The 6,211-nt window shown below is 45.0% G+C and overlaps 1 pseudogene; it reads left to right on the forward strand.

Annotated features, from left to right (window-relative positions):
- Window positions 1–1,341: 1,341 nt before the first annotated feature.
- LOC112078629 (elongation factor-like GTPase 1) lies at window positions 1,342–5,869 on the forward strand (annotated as a pseudogene).
- Window positions 5,870–6,211: the final 342 nt, after the last annotated feature.

The following is a 6,211-nucleotide window of genomic DNA, read 5'->3' on the forward strand; positions in this document are numbered from 1 at the left end:
AGGATCAGACAAGGGATTCCTGTTTTGTCAATAAACTTTAACAGTACTTGGCTGTGTTGTCTTGGCAGTTGGAGAGATAGTAGACAGATAGACAGTGTACCTGTCCAAATGAACCATTTTACCGATGTAATGCACTTCTTTTGACCAGGGCTTATGGGCCCTGGCTAAAGTAGTGCACTACAGGAATAGGGTGCCATTTGGGAAGCACCCTTGTTTTCTTTTCCTACAGTGACCCTCTCTGTATCCCTCTGAGTGTTTCAGCAGTGATAACCTAATGACGTCATTTTATAGGAGAACCAGACCTGAAGCTTGGTCTCACCAGCGCAGGGTTTGTTCATTAGGCAGAAAACGGAACAAGTGAAGTTTCCCAGGTACAGATCCAGGATCAGCTCCCTCCCCAATCCTAACCTAAACCATTAGTGGAGAAAATGACCAAATATCAGCGTTTAGGCACAAGTTTCACCCTCCACGTAATGTAACATTCTTGGTCGTTTTTTTATCTAGATTTTTTAATCATTTTAATCATTAGCAGACGTTATCTAGAGCGACTTACAGGAGCAATTACGGTTAAGTGCCTTGCTCAAGGGCACATCAACAGATTCTTTTCACCTTGTCGGCTTGGGGATTTGAATCAGCAACCTTTCCGTTACTGGCCCAATTCCTAACCGCTAGCCTACCTGCTGCCCTGCAGTTGTCATGTTGTGGCTTGAATGTCCTGACAAGATGTATCAGTCATTTGTATCTGAATAGAAGCTGCTATATTTCTCTCATCCTCCTCCTGTGTGGTTTAGAAAGATTGAAGAAGCAGACTTGAAGGTGTGTGTGTGTGTGTGTGTGTGTGTGTGTGTGTGTGTGTGTGTGTGTGTGTGTGTGTGCTCGCAAGGTGAGCTATGACAGATGATTTGAATATGCTGTGCTTGGCTCAGCATGGGCGGGAGAGCCTTATAATATCTGACAGGTGTTATTGTTTTGGAAAATAAAAACGCAGACGTGAAAGTTTTCAGCACTCTCTTAAGATGCCAATGTGTCTTTATGTATCGTATTCTGTTGAGTTTGTTCTGGCTCTCGTACCCAGTAATACAGCACATTTACAATGCATGGGTTGTCCTACTTGCTCTTACTCAGAGACGACAACTTCATTTGTGTTGCTGCATGTGAGTATTCCATCTCCTTCTCACTACACATCTTTGTAACTTTTCCAGCTTTTCCAGAAATCCTGGATRGAGGATTCCAGAATTTCTGCTTATTTCCGCCTGATTCCAGGAATCTTCCTATTGGGATTTCTGGAAAACMMGGGAATTTGTGGAAATTTACCMGAGTTTTGGGAACCCTACATCTGAGTCTCTGTGTTCTTCTCATCGTCCAGGTTTGCCAAGATTGAGATCAGTGCCTCCAAGCCTATCATCCCATTCAGAGAGACCGTGATCAGACCACCCAAAGTGGACATGGTCAATGAAGACCTGGGGAAACAACAGAAGGTGTGTGTGTACGTTGAGGGTTGGTGTGTGTGTGTGTCTATCTTAACATCTGTTGACATCTCAAACGACACCCCATATATTAGTAGTGTGCTACAATTGAAGATGCAGCAGCAATCTATGTGCAGTAGCTAACCCTACTCCTGTGTGTGTGTGTGTGTGTGTGTGTGTGTGTGTGTGTGTGTGTGTGTGTGTGTGTGTGTGTGTGTGTGTGTGTGTGTGTGTGGTGTGTGTGTGTGTGTGTTGTGTGTGTGTGTGTGTGTGTGTGTGTGTGTGTGTGTGTGTGTCTAGGTGGCTGTGCTCCACCAGGTGAAAGAGTCAGACACCCTGCACCTGGACCCCAGCGGCCTGGTGACCCTCACCACCCAACAGACAGGCCACCGTGGGGGTACGGGCCATACCACTACCCGAAGGTGAGAGAGAGGGTTGTTTGTTGTTGTCAGACTATAGGAAGCCCTTACCTTTTGCTTAGGAGAACGAGAAACAGAACATTTCCAATCGCCTTTTTTAAGAATAGCAACTTTGCTTAACTTCTTCTTATGTCTGTAGTTAAGGGAAAACATGGCAGTTAAGAAGAAATTTCTTCTTAAGAAAGTTGAGTAAATCTGGCTCTGATCAAAAAGTGTCCTGTGTTGTGTAGAGGTGACTCTTCTGCTGGAGGGTAGTGCTGACTTGATCCGGACCCTGGAACAGGCAGGTCAGGCCCAGAGGGAGGGGAGGACCCTGGACATGAGTACCTGGACCCTGGATGCCCTGATGGAGCTGAAGAGCAGGCTGGAGGTCCTGCTGCAGGGGAGGAAGTGGAGGAATGCCGTGGACCGGATATGGGCCTTTGGACCACGCAGGTATTTCAGGGTGTTTCATATGGGTTGGGATGAGAGGGTATGCAGGTATTTCAGGGGTTTTCATATGGGTTGGGATGAGAGGGTATGCAGGTATTTCAGGGTGTTTCATATGTGGTTGGATGAGAGGCTATGCAGGTATTTCGGGGTGTTTCATATGGGTTGGGTGAGAGGGTATGCAGGTATTTCAGGGTGTTTCATATGGGTTGGGATGAGAGGCTATGCAGGTATTTCAGGGTGTTTCATATGGGTTGGGATGAGAGGGTATGCAGGTATTTCGGGTGTTTCATATGGGTTGAGGATGATTTATTTCATGGTATTGAGATGAAATTGTGTGCTATGCAGGTATTTCATGGTAATTAATATGTCCATGTTGTTCTTATTAGGTATGGACCAAACATCCTCCTTAACAGCGTAGAAGGGTACCAGAGACCATCCGTGTGGCACTGCCTCCAACGAGAGAAAGGAGAGAAAGAGGGAGGGGAGAAAGCTGAGGCCAGCGCCATCCGAGACTTTGACAACAGCGTTGTCAGCGGTTTCCAGCTCGCCACCCTCTCTGGTCCCATGTGCGAGGAGCCCCTCATGGGCGTCTGCTTCTCTGTGGAGAGATGGGACATGAACTTCCCCACCCAGCGCACCCACCTGGCCTCTGGACTGAAGAAGACTCCAACTCCCTTGATGCATTGTTTCCAAAAGCCCCGGTGGGGCTGCAGGACAGCAGGAGGCCTCAGGCAAGGCAGGGGGAGCGGGTGAGACGCCTTCCCAGGCAGAGGGTGCCGTTGCTGAGGCGAGCCAGGGGAGACGCAGGGCGGAGGTTGGGGCCGGGCTAGTGGACTGCTACGGGCCGTTCTCTGGCCAGCTCATAGCTGCTGTGAAGGAGGCTTGTCGGCACGCGTTCCAGGCCAAACCTCAGAGACTCATGGCTGCTATGTACACCTGTGAAATCATGGCTACAGCAGAGGTGTTAGGTAAGAGGCTTAGCAGTACACACGGCAGAACACACAGACACACGGCAGAACACACAGACACACGCAGAACACACAGACACACGGCAGAACACACAGACACACGCAAACACACAACACACGGCAGAACACACAGACACACGGCAGAACACACAGACACACGGCAGAACACACAGACACACGGCAGAACACACAGACACACGGCAGAACACACAGACCACACGGCAGAACACACAGACACACGGCGAAACACACACAATATAACACACAGACACACACACACACGATAGAACACACGCTGGCCAAAACACAAACTAACCACTGAGGTCTTAGGTAAATAGCTAAAACACAAACTAACCACTGAGGTCTTAGGTAAATAGCTAAAACACAAACTAACCACTGAGGTCTTAGGTAAATAGCTAAAACACAAACTAACCACATGAGGTCTTAGGTAAATAGCTAAAACACAAACTAACCACTGAGGTCTTAGGTAAATAGCTAAACACAAACTAACCACTGAGGTCTTAGGTAAATAGCTAAAACACAAACTAACCACTGAGGTCTTAGGTAAATAGCTAAAACACAAACTAACCACTGAGGTCTTAGGTAAATAGCTAAAACACAAACTAACCACTGCAGGTCTTAGGTAAATAGCTAAAACACAAACTAACCACTGAGGTCTTAGGTAAATAGCTAAAACACAAACTAACCACTGAGGTCTTAAGTAAATAGCTAAAACACAACACACACACCTTCAGATCTGCTTCTTCAATCTTTCCTGGAGGCATTACTGCTTTCTAAACCACACAGGAGGAGGAGGAGGGAAATATAGCAGCTTCTATTCAGATACAAATGACTGATACATCTTGTCAGGACATTCAAGCCACAACATGACAACTAAACTACCAAGAATGTTACACCAGGTGGAGGGTGAAGTTGCTGCACAAAACTCACATTCTAGTGTGATAGGAGTCCATTGGACTGGTATATTATCCCATCCCCGGTGTAGGAAGACATCTTTTAACTCGTCCACTGAAACACAGAGTAAAGATTTATGATGGTACAGTATTGGTTGATATTTAAATAGCCATCAGTAGCCGGCTACCACCCGGTTACTCAACCCTGCACCTTAGAGGCTGCTGCCCTATATTCACTGGCCACTTTAATAATGGAACACTAGTCACTTTAATCATGTTTACATACTGCTTTACTCATCTCACATTTATATCTGTACTCTATTCTACTGTATTTAGTCAATGCCACTCCAACATTACTCGTCCTAATATTTATATATTCTTAACTCCATTCTTTTACTTTAGTTTTGTGTGTATGTTTGTGAATTGTTAGATATTACTGCACTGTTGGAGCTAGAAACACAAGCATTTCGCTACACCCGCAATAACATCTGCTAAATGTGTGTGTATATGACAAATAAAATGTGATTTGACAACCCGCATTATTACTATCTATGCTCTAGAACTATTCTAATGTGTGTCTTTGTAGTGTAACTGATCACCAACTCTTGTTTCTAAGGTTGGTCCCAAATGGCACCCTATTCCCTGTATAGTGCACTACTTTTGGTCATCATTAAGATTCAAATGAGCCTTGCCCAACTTCTGCCGGATAATCAATAAACAGATAATAAACCATATCTAAACAGCACGTTTAGCAGTCACATCCATTTACAGCCAGCCAAATCAACACCAGAATTAAGTGTGTTATTATGAGCCCATTTCAGAAACAATATGACTTTTTACTCACTTCTGCAACGCTAGCATCCCTTTAAATGGGGCGTTTGTCACGCTCTCCTACTAGCCTGTTGTGAATACCAATGCTATCCGCTCTATATACCCCCATTAGGAGAACTTAGTTTCATTRGTATCGATGAATGTGATCCATATTTTAATTCCATGATGTATATTATAGTAGATGTTGGTTRCGTAACATTTAGTGTAGAAATAGACTTCATCAATACTTTCATTACATCGTGTCCATTATTTAGATCTAATCAATTAGATCATGCATAAATAGATTGTATACATAGTTGGATTAGATTGTGTGTGTGAATCGATGTGGTCAATCATTTGATTAGATTGTATATAGCTAGCCACACTGAATACATGGCCAGAGTACACGTTAAGCCACTTCTACTAATTATCGTGTGTGTGTGTGTGTCCAGGTCGTGTGTACGGGGTCCTGGGGAAGAGGGAGGGCCGAGTGTTACAGGAGGAGATGAAGGAGGGGACAGAGATGTTCATCATCAAGGCCGTCCTTCCTGTGGCCGAGAGCTTCGGATTCGCTGAYGAGATACGCAAGAGAACCAGTGGATTGGCTAGTCCACAACTGGTCTTCAGCCACTGGGAGGTGAGGCGCGCTCACACATACACCCTGTCGTGTGCATCTTTGTGCAGACACACACACAGCAGGCATACAACTCACACACAGCAAGCATACAACACACACACACACACACAGACAAAAACACATGCAAGGCTCACTCCGTGGGAGGGTTGTGAGCTGCAACTCATCAGTCTGAAAACAGGTGCTTGTATTTTTAGCTCTTAATAATTTAATGGTTTTTCATAAATGAAGGAACAAAGGAAATCACAATACTGAACTAGGGTCAGTGTTTATTTCACCCTTGTCTCTGGAACTCATAGCCCTGTTCCCTATTAGTTCCAGTATGAGGTGAATCCTAACTAGTCTCCCATTGACATCAATACATGACTTCTCTGACCATCTCTGGCTCATCCTTATTATACCCCTTTTATATACAGACAAAAATCCCACTTCTTTACCATACCAACTTGTGGACTGTAGACATTGAAACCTCAAACAACTGTCTTTTCAATTTGTGCATCCAAATTGGCACCCTATTCCCTATATAGAGCGCTAGTTTTGACCTGGGCACCCTATTCCCTATATAGAG

The sequence above is a fragment of the Salvelinus sp. IW2-2015 genome, unplaced genomic scaffold (genome assembly GCF_002910315.2).
Source record: "Salvelinus sp. IW2-2015 unplaced genomic scaffold, ASM291031v2 Un_scaffold5979, whole genome shotgun sequence".
NCBI classification, from domain to species: domain Eukaryota; kingdom Metazoa; phylum Chordata; class Actinopteri; order Salmoniformes; family Salmonidae; genus Salvelinus; species Salvelinus sp. IW2-2015.